At 42.8% G+C, this 17,373-nt stretch overlaps 1 protein-coding gene across 1 annotated transcript in view; it reads right to left on the minus strand.

Moving 5' to 3' along the window:
• Positions 1-14,710: 14,710 nt before the first annotated feature.
• Positions 14,711-17,373, minus strand: part of KHDRBS3 (KH RNA binding domain containing, signal transduction associated 3) — a 92,251-nt gene continuing 89,588 nt past the window's right edge. The window contains exon 12 of the transcript XR_009966307.1: positions 14,711-15,213. The gene's annotated coding sequence lies outside the window, so the exon portion shown is untranslated. The remainder of the gene's footprint in view (positions 15,214-17,373) is intronic.

A 17,373-nucleotide genomic window follows, 5' to 3' on the forward strand; every position in this document is an offset into this window, starting at 1 on the left:
ACATAGTGATGCCACACAGGAACTTGACAGGAAAGGAAAGATGGCACGTGAAAGCACAGCAGCATCAGGAACTTCACTAGAACAACTGTTCAGTAATTACCCTTTCAGATTACTGGGATAGAGATGGGAATCAGGCTTCCTGTACCATAGGGCCTTTAAATACTCCTGTGTGGTAAAGCTTGATATCTTATTTGAAGCCCGGCAACCACCACCTCGCAGGGCCCATATTGCTGCTGCAAGTGCTGTTCTAGTGTCATAATGGCAGATACATTTTCATTCAGGAGCAGCATTTGGTTACACAACCGAGTTTGCTGGGACTGGTTACTTGGGATGCTTCCAAAAAAAGTGAAAAAAAAAAAAAAAGGAGCAAAAGGGGAAAAAAACCACCACCACCACCACCAAAAAAAAAAAAATTAAATAGGAAAGGCAGAAATCCGAGCATGAATCAAAAGCTGTGCAACCCCTGGAGTCAACAGGGGTAATAGATACCTGGCTCTGGATGAGTGTTAGAAGGTTTAGCAATATGGTCCACTTGCTACTGAAATGGGAAAGTGCAGGGTGAGCAAGTAATGAAGTGTTTGGAAATGTAACAGCTTCTCCAGAGGCTTAAGGGATGGTGATGGGTTGGCCCGTGATTTTGCTACACCTAATTAAAGCATTGGTAAAAATGAAAAGGCATCCAAAGAAGGAGGAATGCTGAAGCAGTTCTTGTGAGGCTCACAACTTGTTGCTATCAGCAGGCTGGTGATCTGTTACCACCATCTGTTACCACAAGTTTTAAGCCAATGGAGAGATGCCAGTTTTGCCTTTACACAACCCATTCAGATGGCAGGAGTTCACCACCTTGTCATTAACCTATGGGCCTCTTCAGAGATAGCCTTCACACACAAGATTTAGGCTTATGCGATGAGTTTAGATGAGGTGAACAGACGTGTTTGAGTCCCAGGATGCCAGACCTATACCAGCCATAAACCCACCATCTACCACAACATACAAGTCAGACCTCCTCCTCTCAACCACTGTCTATGGACCCAAGCTCTGGCAGCCCTAAGTACTGAAGCATCCAAATTAGCCATTTCAAGCTTTGCATGGTAAGCGATGATTATACATCTTAATCACCATACATGGGATAGTAGCAGCCCAAATGAATTTCACCTTTAGGTCGATACCCCTCACATGTTTTTTCAGTTTATGCAATCCCCAATATATTATTGCAGCATAGCGCCATGCACTGCCACAACAGTACTGTAACAACACAGAACTGATCCTGGAACACAGCACTCCGGGAAGTAAAAAGAACTTGTGATAAGGAATCCTTTCATTAAGTTATTACAGAGAACTGAGAAACAAAACACGGCCCCAGCTCAGGACCCAGCCGAGCCCCTCAGCCAAACAGGGAAGGCAGGGCCAAGGGCGGCGCAGGCAGAGGAGGAGGAAGCCAAGGAGGAAGCAGCAGCAGCGGGACCCCGAGGGAGGACGGAGGAGGAGGGCAGGAGGTGCTGCAGGCCCGGAGCAGGGATCCCCTCAGCCCTGCAGAGACCCCGCGGGAGCGGGGGGTCCTGAAGGGTGCAGGTGGGGAAGGGTCCGCGTTGGGGTGAGGAGGGATGCACGGAGCCGCAGCAACCTTCAGAGAAAGACCATCCCATGGGAGGGACCCCACGTGGGAGCTGGGAAGAGGATGAGAGGTTGTCCCGTTTCGGGTGGGTGTGTGAGGAGCTGATCTTTTACCACACTGCGCATGGTTCCGGGGAGGCCACAGGCCCTACAGAGGTTGGAAAACGAAACAACCATTAATTTTATTGCAAACTTCTGTAAAACTTGCCCAAAGGAACAAAAATCTTGGCGAGTTCTTGTTCTTACAAAAGATCTGAAGTAGAGGAAGGATAAAGGAAGAAAAACAAAGAGAAATAGGATCACCAACCAGCTACGTCTTCTCCCTCAATGTGTGGAACCCCTTCCAGGCATGCTGCTTGTGGCCAGCAAGCCCACTGTGTCCCACAGTGGATGGGCACCCCCCGTGCACTTCAGCACCGGTATCATTTATAGGGTCCGGGATCTCGTGGCCCCCTCCCACAGGCATGATGTGTGGAGAAAGGACTTTACAACTAGTCAGCCAATAAGGTTGTAAAGTAGCTATGTTTATTTGGTGCTGGGCAGCACAGAGGTCATCCCACCAAAGTCATGCCCCCCGGCAGCCGTTTGTCCTCTAAATATATAGCATTGTGGTTACGTATTCATGAGATTGCCTATGCATATTCATAACCTGTCCGAGCTTCGTATGATAATTAGTATTTCCATAAAACTCCTCCCACCGCGCTTGCGCAGGGCCTTTTGGTGGTGGTCGTAGGGGGTTGTGGGGATGAAGGCCAATGGCTCCTCTTCGTCACTGCAAGAGACGTGACGCAGGCTCAGTTGATCCTTGGATCATGCCCAGAGCACAAAGCTGGTTTCAACCCGTTCTCTTCTTTTGCACGGGATCAGTCACTCCTCGGATTGTCTGATCTTATCTCAAGAGCTACAAATATAGCTAACTTCTTATAAGCGTTAAGTCCCGCGCTTTGTTAACCCTTAGGTTGCACTAACAATGCAATTAAGGTATATCATCACTAAAGACATTAATAACGCGAATTAAGACTAATTACCCAACCAGCAACAAGTTTTAAATCTTAGGATTCCCCTATCTCAGGCACACTCACTCACACACTGCACATGTGCCAGGAGTGGTTCTGGAAGGTTCCATGCGGTGTCAAGGGTCTCTGGTGAGCCCCACACCCAGTTCCCGCTGTGCCTGAGGAGCAGGGGCAGCTGTGCGGTGCCACCATGGGGTCTGCAGGGCAGTTGATGTTGGCGGCCTCAAGGCAGACACCACAGGGAACCATCCCGCACCATGGGGCAGTGCATCCCTGCTCTGACCCTGCCCATGGCCGGCACCACACTGCTCACCAACAACAGGCACTCTGCCTCCCGCACCGCCTTCTGCCCTATGAGTGGGTTTGAGACACACACACAGAAAGGGTCTCTTGACCATGACAGCGTGAGGAGGAAGGAATGGTGAAGACAGCGTGTGGTGAACTGAGCACTTTCCCATTCCCCATCTTCTGTGCTGCTTGGTAGAAGGAGGTGAATAAATTGTGAGTGAAATTGAGCCCGGGAACAAGGGAGGGGTATGGGGGGAAGTGGTTTTAGACCTGTTCTTGTTTCTTATTGTCCTACTCTGATTTTTAAAGAAGAAATTATTTTCCCCAAGTGAGTCTGTTTTACCCCTGTGGGTAACTGGTGAGTGATCTCCCTGTCCTCATCTCAACCCACAAGCCTTTCACCATATCTCCTGTCCAGTTGAGAAGGGCAGTGGTAGTGCAGCTTGCTGGGCTGCCATTGGTGGCCAGTCAAGGTCAATTCACTGCAGTCATCTCCTCGTCTTTATCTTGACCTATGAACTGAAGGGATCTGCTTTTTCTTGATAAATACAGCAGCCCTGATTTGAGCCCAGATATGACCCTAAAGGCAATATTCTTAACTCTACCTCACGACAGGCAAGTTGCATGAGTAGCTGTCTAAACCAAAGGTGTACAACTTTTAAGGCTTAATCTCTGTACTAATCAAACTGTATTATGCCCAGGGACTTAAAATTCTGACTGTTGTTGGGATACAGATGGAGCAGGAGGATTGTATTACAGTATAGCTGAGGCTTGTTTAAATTCCAAAGCTAATATGAACAATACATCCACAGACACGTGAACTAACAGAGTGTTGTGTTCTGCCCACCAGATGTGAAATGTTGCAGGTGCTCGATAGAAAGTAAATAATAAATTGCAATTTGCTTGGGCATTTTTGTGGTAATTTAGGTTTTCTTTTCGATGCTTAGAAATGCTTTGAAAAATAAATGCTGCGTATAATTGAAAATGTTTTCTGCTTTCTAGATGTACCTGTGGTAGAACAAAAGATCTGCAGGGATGATTAATAAGTAGCACTGTTTCTCAGGTGCTACCTGATTAACAGCATTCCCACTTGAGGACTCCACTTGAATTAGCAGAACAGGATATTGTCACTGAATGATAATAATGGGTCTGGTAGTGGAACAGCAGAAGGAAGTCAATTCTTCCCTGCTAACATATGCTGATCATCAGGAACTTATTTACAATCAGCTCACTTACAGTCTGTGTTTGCGCAAGAGAGAAGATAAAGACTTCATCTTCAGTGTGTTTATTCATTACTAGATTAATTCTATTATTATATTAACAACTGCAATTGTTTCAGAAGCTGTTCATGTGGGTCAGTAAGGAGGTGTCAGCTAGCCTCAGGCAACCAAATGAGGCTTCTAGCATAGAAAAGTGCTCTCATGTTCCTCAGGCTATCCAAGTCATTCCTGGCACAGGTGTCTCTCCCTTTCTTCAATGCCTTTCTATCACTGTTGTCTATAAAGAAACTTAAGACAACTGCAATCCAGGCTTAAGATCACATTATGTGAGTCCAATATACCTAAAACATGTAAGTGTCCATATACACTGGAGGGATTTACACTCCTTGATGCTGTAAGGTCACACGTGCTTATATCCTCCTTCAAGACCACACTCAATAAATTGTGTTGTAATGGTCCCAGAGCCTGTTGGTCGAAGTTAAAAAGGAGATGTGATCTTTGTTTTACCATGACTGATTTGAGAAGAAACAAGTAGCAACAAGAAAGCGTGTAGTATATTTTTAACCTCCTTTTCATGTAGTTTTACAAACAGGAAAGGAAGAAGGACCTCTAAAGGTCTAGGTTACTCCCAACTACTTTCAATCAGGTAAATATTAACGAACTAGTCCAGTGTACGAAGTAATGAAGAATACAGGAAGATTTGGAGGAATATTTATTCCAGGTTTTTGTTTTTTTTTTTACAAAACATACATAATTAAATATAAAGCAAAAGAATGTTGTTCCAGATGCCTGCATGCCATGTCCATCATCAAGAATAAGGACCTGTGGAATTACAAGCTGGCTGGCCTAACCTTGAGAAAGTTACAGAGCAAATCCACTCCAGGCACAAATTTACATGTACACAAAGGAGAAGAAGGTAGCTGGGAACATCCAACATGAATTTACCAAGGGCAAGGCATACCTGACCAGCCTGGTTGCCTTCTTTGGTGAGTGGCATTTGCCACACCTTCAAGTGTGGCAAACTTGCAGTCAACTGGAAATACAAAGAATGATTGGATGGACTCCATGGGAACTGGAAAACCAGGCCGTAATGAAAAGATAGCTGGACATCTAAAAGGGAGGGCTTAACCTTGAGGAGTTCCCTTGGACAATGTCCCAGCCGAAGGGGAGAGTCCCTGAGTGCAGTCCCGCAACTCCGAGGAGGAGCGACTCCAAATGGTGCCCAAGGGGCTCCATTGCTGCCCTGGTGGGATCTGAGCTGTAGTCAGATATGGTCATGTACCCCCATGAGCTCAGGACCCAACTTCCTGCCCCTGCTGAACACCACCGTGTGTGGGGGACAAGGGTCATGATTCAGCTGTTTTCCTTGGAATGGTGGTAGTCACCTCTTGCCTCGAAAGTTGAAAGGGGTCACAGTCCTGATGAGTCCTAATGCTCACTGTGGATCATTATTTCCCAGTTATTTTACTGAGCTTACCATCGCATGCTTAATACAACTTATCATAACACAAACTTTGGAATGTGAACACAACAGTCATCTATCAACAGATTCAAACCTCCACATGCACCCTTCCTGCCACACCTCCTGCTGGCCTCTTGGGGTGCAGTCCCAACACGTGTGGGGCACAGGACTTCCTTGAAATGTCCAAATCCACTCTTAAAGGGTTAAAGCACCATCGCTGGGGTGTCTTTCAGCCTCTTCCCAGCAGTTACACCGGTTTCTGGATGTGATCTGTGGGCAGATGGTGCTGCCTCACTCGAGGTACCCCTCTCAGCAATGCTTTTCCCCAAAGCTCATTCCTTTCTGAACCCCAAGCCCATCCCAATCTGGAGCATTCCATGGCGCTGATCGTGCTCCATGGCCACGGGAATTCTCTCCCCAAGAGGCTGAACGGATGTTTTCAGGGTGTATGGTGACATGAGGAAGCGGGGGTCTACTGGAGCGGCCATGCAGCCCTCTCATACACCGCTTGGATTCAAGCAGCCATTTGCACCCCCTCTGGTAGCTCAGACAGCCCTTTCACTGTGACAGTGACCGCTGCTCCTCGCTCCTGGGCTCTGCCAACAGCCCAATAACCCACTCTGGAGGTGGTCGAGCAATTGCCATCGGTCAGCTGCTCAAAAGCACTCCTGGACCCAACACCCGCTTGCTTCGTCTTTGCTGAACAGTATCCGATCTCCCCTGGTCAAACGCTCTCCACAAACTCTGTGTTTGTGTTTCACCCGGTTTACACAAAAACTCCATGTGCAATTCCCTGAGCTCAGGCACCGACAGGAGCCTGCGGATCGTGGTTCAGGGGCTCCTGAACACCTGTCGCCTCTTAGCTTTAATGAGGGCTCACATGCTCCTTGCCTCTGACACTTCCACCTCTGCAGCACCAGTTGCATCAGAATCTCCCCAGATATCCTCATCCCAATCCTCCCGGGCTGTGCCCACACTCAGTTCCCGAATTTGGACCACACTAGGTGTTTTTTTTGCTCATGCCAACATAATTACAATTCTTTTTTTCTAGGAAACGCGTTCATTTTCTGATTCCTCTTTGAACAGTCCATCTCCAACTGCTTCTCTAAATCATTCCTTACAAAATGGTTCTGTGCCTGTACCGAGCACACACACGCTTTCCTGACCACCTACCCCACATCTACAGCACCATTTGATTGTCTGTAGTACTGCTCATAGGTCAAACCACTTCTCCTTCACCCATTGTACACATGGGGGAGGTGAGGCACTGGAATGGGCTGCCCAGGGAGGTTGTGAATGCTCCATCCCTGGCAGTGTTCAAGGCCAGCTTGTACAGAGCCTTGGGTGGCATGGTTTAGTGTGAGGTGTCCCTGCCCATGGCAGGGGGGTTGGAACTTGATGATCTTAAGGTCCTTTCCAGCCCTAACTATTGTATGATTCTGTGCTTCTGTAACAATTCCTCTATGGCCATCCTTGCAACTATGCCAATTTAAATGTCATGCAATCAGTAAGTTGAGGCTGAACAAAATTCATTGTTTACACTCAGTTAAAGCCCCGCCAACATTAACTACACATTGGGGATGTCACAGGTTCACCACTACGCTGCTGACTCTTAACTTTATGGCCAGTGGCCCAAAATGCACAATCACTCACCTAAAAGTGAGGGCTCAACCTCAAGGAGTTCCCTTGGACGATGTTGCGACCAAAGGGGATGGTCCCTGACTCCAGTCCTGCTGCTCTGAGGAGGAGCAACTCCAAATGGCTCCCAAGTGGCTCTATTGCTGCCCTGGTGGGATCTGAGCTGTGGTCAGATGTGGTCATGTACCCCCATGGGCTCAGGACACAACTTCCTGCCCCTGCATCTGCAGGCCACCACCATGCGTATGGGACAAGAGCTGAGTATGCAGGAGAGTTCATCTGGCATCTTTTCTATGGGGGAAAGCTTCCACGGGCTTTGGTCAGGGTGGGTGGACCTGACACAATGCACTGCAGGACACGGGCTCTACTCCGCTAGACCATCACGGTGGCTTTACTATTTTCCACAACCACCAAATGGGTGAGGTTGGAAGGGACCTGTTGAGGTCATCTTATCCCCTCCCCTGCTCAAACAGAGCCACCCGGAGCAGCTTGCCCAGGACTATGTTAATACAGAGAACTGCAGTTTGAGAGTGCTGCGCTTGTGTCCTCTTTTTCTTGTTTCTACTTTTTGTTGTTTTCTCTCCCAGTTGATTTTCTCATGTGTTTTAAGTGACCTGGCAACACGAGGCATGTCCTGAATGACATGCTTTAAACACAGACATCTTAAAAACAAAAGTTTTGAGAGAACTAATTTTAATATATCTGTTCCCAATACATGTTTTCCTGCAAAACAGTTTTTCTGGGAAAATTTGTGTTTCTGAGGAATATTGCACCAATGATAAACTTTGATTTGGCTTTTCTTCTGTATAGAGCAAAACTATCTGCATCACCTCTTCCATAACACAACAGTGTTTGGAAGTCAGTGAATTCCTTACATGTGAAGAACCACAGAAATACAAAGTTTTAGATTTCCATTAGCAGAACTACTGTGTATTTTCTGATTCCTAGTTAAAAGATTTCCTGCCGGTATTCCAGAAGAGACAGAATCTTATTTATGCAGCTCCAGATAACTGCGTAAGTACACTGGAGGTATTTATCTTCCTTCTATGTAGCATCCAATGGTTACTAGTGGGGGCTTGACACTGGTATTTTAGACACTAGAGTGAAACAGGAAATCTTTTATTTCCTATTGTTCTGAGTATTTATGCATAGAAACTCACCTGCTTTTCCTAGTCTCTAGGACTTTCCTTCAGCCAATCCCATTTAACTTTCCCTTAAGCAGCAACTAACAACCATAATTCCCTCCTGTACAAGTCCTCTCAGCCAATATTGTAGGCAATCATTAGATTTAAGATGCTTACTAGCAAACTAAATCAGGTAGCCATGTTTAACAAACACCAATTATGCAAATGTCCTGATAAATACATGTGCTAAGAAGGCCATGTCCCAGGAATATCTGGAACAGAAGCCACCATAAGACAGTCTGCCCTTCTTTTCTGCTTACAATGAGCACTACATAAGACTTTTGCTGAAGGACAGAAGGAAGGACAGAGAGAAGGACAAACAGCAGGTAACAAGCATGGCTACATACACATCCTCTCTACTACTGCTACCCATTTGGAATAGTCTCCTCTATAGCGAGATAAACCTCTATATGTGTAGCAAACCATACCTTGTACGCACATTGCTATGAGAGCAGCCTTCAGTGCTTTTCTCCAAGTACCTATTTCTTTCCAGAACCTTCAATTGCTGCTGTTTTCAAAGTATCAGCAAAGCTGGATTTGGAACAGGAATGTGAGTGGGATTCATCACGCTTCACTTCAGGCATCTAAGCTTTGAACATCCAAATACATTTATTCACCCACATGAGTCAAGGGGGAAGAGCCAAGTCTTCCAGAGGCTGCAATGACTCGTGTCAGTGTACTTGTGTCAGAAAGATAGCTAATCTTTGAGCTTGTTCCTCAAAAACAACGGGCAAGCAGTCAAGTTTGTCATCTGAGTTATAGATACATAAATCAGAACTGAGAAATCCAGCCTGTTTCTTTAAATTTAGAGACTTCCGTTAGCTTAATAAGTAGATGCTGTTCTCAGAAAGCACGATTTGAGTTCACCACAGCAGTATACACTAAAAGGTGTTTGCACGAGGAACAAAAGTTGTGTTGGTACGTCAGCATCAGTAAACACTGACTTGCATTGCTTGCATTGTGAAGGCAGAAAGACATATGTATGCAATATATATACAGAAATGGAGAATCCATCCTTGTTAAGAAAAGGTATTTTGGTCATCTCAACCTACACAGATTACTCTATTAGCCTCCAAATCAGGAAAAAACAGCTTTCTTGTGATGGTTACAATTATACGTAATCACTGATCTACAACTTTCAAGTTCAGACAGTTGTTAGATCATTCAGTCTCATCTGCTATGTAGGAAAACCAGGAGAAGCCCATTCTTCTGTATGTAGCTCACTGCTGTGGTTAATCACTCTCATCTGAGCCTAATTTCTCATTTAAAACTGCAGGGCTTTTACACTCAGCATTAGTTCTTACTTTTTTCCCCCTACTAGATTAGAGTCATTTAGTACTTGCTATTTCTCTCCTTGTGCAAGCAATTATAAACCATAATCAAGCTTTTCAAGTCACTCACAGTAAGATATCATCTTCTGTCCTTTGAATTATTCTTCTGAAGAGCCCTTACCAAATACATCAAATTCTGTACACACGCATGTAAATATTATTCAGGAGTACTTGCAGTGACCTTTCAAAAGAGTATTGATTGTGGCATTTACAGAAGTTATCCGCTTATACCTTTGAAGGATATCACCAAAAATTAATGAAGTTATTTCTACTGTGTGGGGGATTCCAATGCCAGACTAGCTGTATACAGGTTAAAATGTTAGTTATCATAGACCATGCCTGTGACCTATGTTTCTCTTACCCCTCAGAACTAAGATGCATCACTTCAGCTTCCTAACACCAGATACACCTAATTCAAGAGTGAACTCCAGGGAATAATTGCAATAAGTCTATGACAAAGGTGGAATAGTCTATGCCAAAAGAGGACATTTTGAAGATTAGCAGCTATTGAATGACTTCCAGTCTAGCTCAGGGAATACGGGGGCTTTCCTCTTCCATTCCCAAATTTTAAATCCAAACTGGCCTTTAGTACTTAGATTGCTTTGAACATAGAATCACAGAATGGTTTGGGTTGGAAAGGACCTTAAGATCATCCAGTTCCTCAGGGACACCTCACCCTATCTCAGCACCACACAGCCACTTGCTCAAACCCTGCTTCCTCCCGCAGGCAGGATGGGGAGGAGATCAAAACCATGTAAAGCCCATGGGTTGAGATAAGAACAGTTTAAGAACTAAGTAATATACTACTACTAATAATAATAGGGGAATAACAAGAACAGAGATATAAAACTTAAAGGGGAAAGGGAAAAAAAACACAAACAATAAACACAAGTGATGCAAAATACTGACTTCGGTTAGGTGTCCTGCCTCTGCTCCCTCCTAGGTTCTTGTGCCCTTCCTCACTGGCAGAGCATGAGACTGAAAAGTACTTGATCAGGGTGCTACTGAGCACAACCAAAACATCCCTGTGTTACCAGCATTGTTCCCAGACTAAAGCCAAAACACAGCACTGCACCAGCTACTAGGAAGAAAAATAACTCTCTCCTGTCTGGAACAAGGATGCTTCCCCATCACTCATCCTGTTTTTCAATTTTCATTTCCTCTAGTTTGTAACAAGCGTAATGATAAAGTAAATGCAAGTCATGATCACCACCACAGAACACAGAGCAAAACTTTACCGCAACCCCTTATGCATTTATCCCACTGTTCCTTGGAGACGCAGAACTGCCCGAGGATCATCTCTGCTTTCTTGATTTACACTTCCTTAACACTGTCAGTGCTAGACAGACTCTATTTCTGATGTAACAGTAATGCAGTCTTCAAGTGAATGATCAAAAAACCACACACACTTTTCTTATTAATATGCTGTATGAGCAAATCATCACTGGAATATTTTAAATATCTAAGGGAATTTTGTATTCAAACCACTTCAAGTTAGAGCCTCAAGTGCTCAACTGAAACTTACACTAAACAGAGTAAGGTTAATTTCCACATGTGGATAATTCTGATTCATCAGAGGCTTTCCAATTGCATGTAGGCAGCATTCACCATAGCTTATACTCAGGCTTCTCATTTGCTTTCAAGCCTGTAATTAACTATCCTGAGAGACCTACTGAATTTATAAAGCAGGATTTATGTTGTGATATGAACATTGCAAAATGATTTAGTAAAAGCTCAAAGTCAACGAATGTATGTGTAGCAGTGTAATTCTGTAGCAGTCTTGCTGGCTGAAGCATCTTCATCCATGGAGTACTGAACTGGTATTTGCATTATCAGAAGAATGATCTCAGAGACAAAAGCATTCTCCTTTCTGAACACATCCTTGAGTAGCGGGTTCTGTGAGACAGAGTCCACGTTTTCTCTGTGAGAAACCTACAGTAACCAGCTACCTCCATGTTAAGAAACGCCAGCTTTTAATAGAAGACTGAAGAAATAAGGCGCTTTATCAAATTGTTTTCATTTTCATGAGATGTTTAGGGGCATCAGGATCTTCCGCAAACAGCAAGAGCAGAAGTCACCACTCACTCTTTTGCCATAGAAGACAATGCAGTATTGAGTTCATAGGTTGCTGCTCGAGTAAGCATTGGAGCAGTCCACTACAAGGAGAAAAAACCCAACCAAAACAGCCTGTGGAGGTCAGTAAAACACCACCACCTTCCCTTTATCTTCACAAAGGGTCAGCATGTCACTTCAAGTGAAAACTTGACGTTTCAGCAAGAACATAACTTCAGCTATTTTACAACAAATGGTTCCAGGCACAAAGAGCTGGTGAAGTGTTTAGCTCTGCAAAAGCAGAAACTCAGCTCCAAGGACTCATTTACATTTGATTTCTCTCAGGGTAATAGGAGCAGAGCCTTGTTTAGTCAGGAGCTGCAGCTCAGTAGCTGTCTCTCTTGAAAGAGCATGAGTTATTTTTGATCCCTGGGTATAAAGATTCCTGTCAAATTTTGTCATAAACCTTTATTAAATCTAACTTATTTTAATTCCATAATTTTCAAGTACATCTTTAACTGAAAAGAGGAAGCTCCCATTAAGCCCATTCCCTAATTTACTATTTTCAGGAATGTCGACATTTCATCCTTTAATGCCTTCCCAGTGAGGAACCCCAAAAAGAAAACACAGCAAAGCAGCTTTATTTCTGCCCTCGGCTACAATTTCTAAGCATTTTTAAAAGCCAAGTTTGCCAGAGATGTTCTTTTGACTTACAGTGGTAGGGGAAGCCTGAAGACAAGGGTCAATGTACTGCAAAACTCATTGAGGATCTGAGGCTGCACATTTATCATCTTAGTGATATGTGCTTTAACACTAAATACCTTCAGTAATTTCCATTACCAAAGGGGTTTTTCTCCCCATTAAACAAATGTAGTTAACTTGGGCAAAAACTGCTGAGCTTGTGAAAACAGTTCTCAGACCCTTCAGCCAATTAGTCTTTATCATAAACTTAAAGTCAAAGATCCTCTGATTCTTGGTGTGCATTTACTCAGCCACACCAATACTGATATTTCCGACATTGGTAACCTAGGAATCCTAGTACAAGTTAGGCCTTCTACAAGAACTGGGAGCCTGCTGGAAAAATCCATCTATAATATTAAAATAGATTAAAAAGACTGCAAAGTTGTGTGGAGAAATCAAAGCAGAACCACTCAAGCAGATTTGATCCCATCACCAATAATTATATATGTATGTATTTTAAAGTTTAACACTGTATTTTGACCCTTAATCTTCAGTTTTCTTGCCCAGAAGAACAAAGTTCCAACTTGAAATGTATCCTTTGCAACATCATTTAGAAAGATATGTGACCTCAAGTTATTTCATACATTTATTACGTACCTAAATGTGGAGACATCCACATAGCAGGATAAGCAGTATTGGAAAGACTGTGATGTAGCTTGGAAAAGTTCGTATGAAATAGCAGGCTCATTGCCTTAAGTACAGGTTTTGAGCAAGGACATGTCATGTAGAACTGGTATCACACAACAGAGCATCAGCACTACACCCACAGTGTAGGTTGAAGTCATCAATGACAGGACAGGCAGGATGCACATGTATATATATATACACACACACGGTCTCTTGAAGTGAACGACCAAGTTATTCCAATTGGACCCAAGCTTCACTCAAAAAACACAATCACAAGAAATAAAAATCTCTACCTAGTGGCAATAAATCCCAGCAGAAATGAAATCCTGATTTCAAAGCATAGGAACAGTCAATCCTCAAAAGCTTTTAGTGAAATAAGCAAAGTACTTGCCCGAGAAACATGTGGATAGTCTGCAGTCAACCCGCTTTGACTGGACCTTAACACATCCTGTGTTAGGCCACTCAGTAACCAGACAAGATCTCAGGAAAGCTATGAGATTTGCTGGATATTTCAGTGTGACTGTAAGTCATACCAGCAAAATCCTTAAGTATTGACAGTAAGGATCTCTGTTGTTCATGACTCCAGAGTGGAAGCCTTGATACTTCACTCCTTAAATAGTTCATAGCACTCCTCAAATGAGATTGTGTTGGTAATCCTGGTGTCCAGTCCAAATTACAGCAAGTGAAACTGCATTCTGCTTATCTCAATTCCCCCCACAGTATCCAGATACAGTTTTATACTTGGCTAGCACCTAAAGTGTTAGCTGCAGTTCCACACCAGAGGTTCCTGCCTGTCAGCCTAATTATTATACATGTCTTGTACTTGTTCAAAGGTTTTGGATTTTGCTTTTACTTATTTTAATAATTACTGTGGAAAACACTGCAGAAATGCAGTTGAACACAGAGAGACCATGGCAGGGAAAAATCTTCCCAAATTGAGACTGACTTATAAAATGATCTTAAATACCTGAAGGCTAAAAATACAGGCTTTTTTACTATTAGAAGCGATTCCTTACTCATGACACTCTGAACAGCACCAGGGTTAACAGCAATCTGCAATAGTCAGTGTATGGTATTAGAAGTTGGGAACACATGTCAAAGAAAAGGTGTAAAGCTATTCAGTGTGAAGCTATTCAGTGATTTTGCTTATTTTCAAGGCAAAATAAACAAGACTGAACCAAAGGATGCTTTTCTTGGGATTTTCTTTGAGATTCAGTGAATAAAAACCTCATTTCATGGAAACATCACTGAGAAATCGTTCACTGGTACTTTGCAAGCAGTATTTAGGAAAAAGAACACAAATTAGATTATCAGAATTTTATTTGTGTTACAAATTATCACAATCACTATTAATATAAAACAGAGCACTGAGGAAACGTGACTGTTAGATACAAGATTGGTCAGGGTGTAAAAGCCTCATCCAACACTACTACTAGAAAACCTGTGGCTGTGTATTAAGGAAAACGTCTCTATGCAAACACCAAGTGAAAGAGAATAATCAGCAGAGTATAACTGACAGAGATTAAAACACCATGTTATGCAAGTTTCTGAAGGAAATGGAAGTTAAGAGTATCATTTCTAGCCAAGAGTCTTGTTTTAAGTAGACCTTTTTACAACTAGCTATTAAGAAAAGCTTCAGCGTAAGATACCAATCTTCATTTTAACTTATCCATGCTGTTCACCCATTAGACAAGCTACTGCCCAAACCATTTCAATTCTAGTCATGAGACTTCACACACTGTCTTACCCTTGCTGCGTAAGGCTAAAGAAGTCACTGGAGGAACATGAGGCTGCATTATTGCTTTGTAACAGGAACTTGGATGAAAAGTTTTTATTGAGCTCCAAATAAAACACTGCTGCATCACTCAACAATGAAGATTTTAAATATACAATTCTATTATAAGTGTACACTTTTATACACTTTAAGGCTTTATACAAGAAATACAGGATTTTCATACTCTGCAGCCCATCTCAGTGCTGTCTGGGTACACGGGTAAGTTCAATGCTCTAAGCAGTCCATAATTGTCATGGCAGAAGTTCCTGAAAAAGAGGAAAGCATCATTTATTTGTATAAATCCCGAGAACAGCACCTATGGATACTCTTTAAGATTGCCAGATTGTAAGCAGTAGGACCAGGCAATTACATATGTAATAAATGTATGTAGATTTAGGGAAAATATTGCAGGAGCTAACACTGAAATTCAATGCAAATGGGATAAAGTGGTTCAATAAAGGCAAATTAATGATATGGTTAATTATAATCATTAACATTACTTGTTTGACCAGTTACATACAGCAATTGACCAGTGTAAGAATACAAAACCCCAGTGAAATGGCAAAACGCTTCAAGGTTAATTTGCCACAAAAGAAAGGCTGCCTCCCACACTGATGCATTTTAAGTCTTGAGACCTTATTATTTTTCCTTCTGTTCAACATCTGATGGGTTTTATTTGAGAACAAAACTCCTCCAACCCCCCAGAAATGCAACAGCAGAACACTACTGCATGTTATTACAGGTATTGCCAAGAGAAGTTCTGTACTGCAAATACATAGTTTCTATCTAACACTGGTAGTTTGAACTGATGTAGTTTATTGTACACACACATATAGAACATAAGAATTGATACAACTGTTATTTTTTTAGGAGAAACAATGTGGAATGCTGGAAGAAATATTTATAGGATCAGAGAGTCATTTGGGTTGGAGAGATCTTAAAGCTCATCCAGTTCCAGCCCCCTGCCATGGGCAGGGACACCTTCTGCTGGAGCAGGTTGCTCCAAGACCTGTCCAACCTGGCCTTGAACACTGCCAGGGATGGGGCACCTAACAGATTTAAAATTAATACCACTATTATGCTCAATACATGGACACTTTTAGATACATCAAATTCAGATCTTGCAACTCATTAAAAGAACAAAATTGGACTCAAACTTTCACACCAACATAGGCCACCGCTACTTAACAGGAGCACCACATGCATAAAGGGATGCACATCTAGCATACAACCAAAACAACCACTTCAACCATAGGATGAGAGTGCTCTTAGGAAGGTGATTTTCATTTACACATGTGACCTGCAACATCCAGTCTTACGCATCCTGTAACACAATGGCGCACTCAAACAGCCCCTGCATGACCTGACAGGCACACACTTTTTCCCCTCCAGAAACGGAGCCTGAAGTAATTTAGAGTTTATAGGACTTCAGGGCAGAGTAGCAGAGAAGCAGCGCAAATGCATTATGATATATCCATCCTCCATGTAGTAGACAGTAAGATGGCATATAAAACCCCTAGAGCTGGATAAATATTACAGGTGGTCAAATTCACACCTGATTCACTTATTTGCCTACTAGCCATCCTTGCTCCTAGTTTCAGCCCATCAAGTCTCATTGTATATGGTTAATATTAAACCTCATATTTGCAAATAAAAACTTGTCATGTCTGAATGTAACTGATCGTATGTGATTTAAGATGGGAGGTATTTACATACTCAGTTTTGTCCCAGCAGTCGGTATCAAATTTTTGCCATCTGAGCCCAAGAGAGCAGAAATCTCCAAGTTCTCCTAACCTCAAAAGGGTCCTATGCTAAAGAACCCATTTTGGATGGACATAAAGCTCCTTTAGTCTATAACAGCAGTCTCTTAAACTTACTGTAGCATGCAGAGGCAGTGCAATGTATGCAGTACTTCAAAGTAGAGAACTTTTAAGTGATGTCAACTAAAGGCACTGAGATCATGAGGTTAGCAAGAAAAACTACCATCCCAAATAGGAAATAAAGAAAAAAACCTGTTCTATTTAAAAAACACAATCTGAGCATAAATACAATATTTCTTTATATATTGAATCCACTGGAAAATGTGGAGCTAGCTATTTCTTCAGCTAATGTTTCTCAATGGATTTGCTCTCCTTCATCTGTGCCAAAAATCAGTCTGCTCCTTGTGCAGAAATGCTTGACTTAGAAACTAATTCTAAAAAATGCTTTCTTCAGCTTTGGGAAACCCTATTAGAAGTATTTGCTGACCAGATTAGAGTTTCACATTCCCATCTGAACACTACCAGCACAAAATCACATCCGTTTTCATTCCTCTGTCCAATGAAATACTTATTTGGTTGACATGTTGTCAAAGCTACGTATACCTGTCAATAAACAGCCACAGGACATTGTCCACACACTGGGACAGTTTAATGTCCTATTTAATG

The sequence above is a fragment of the Pezoporus occidentalis genome, unplaced genomic scaffold, assembly GCF_034315485.1.
Source record: "Pezoporus occidentalis ecotype Australia unplaced genomic scaffold, CSIRO_AGI_Poc_V1 ctg3, whole genome shotgun sequence".
In the NCBI taxonomy this organism is placed as follows: domain Eukaryota; kingdom Metazoa; phylum Chordata; class Aves; order Psittaciformes; family Psittacidae; genus Pezoporus; species Pezoporus occidentalis.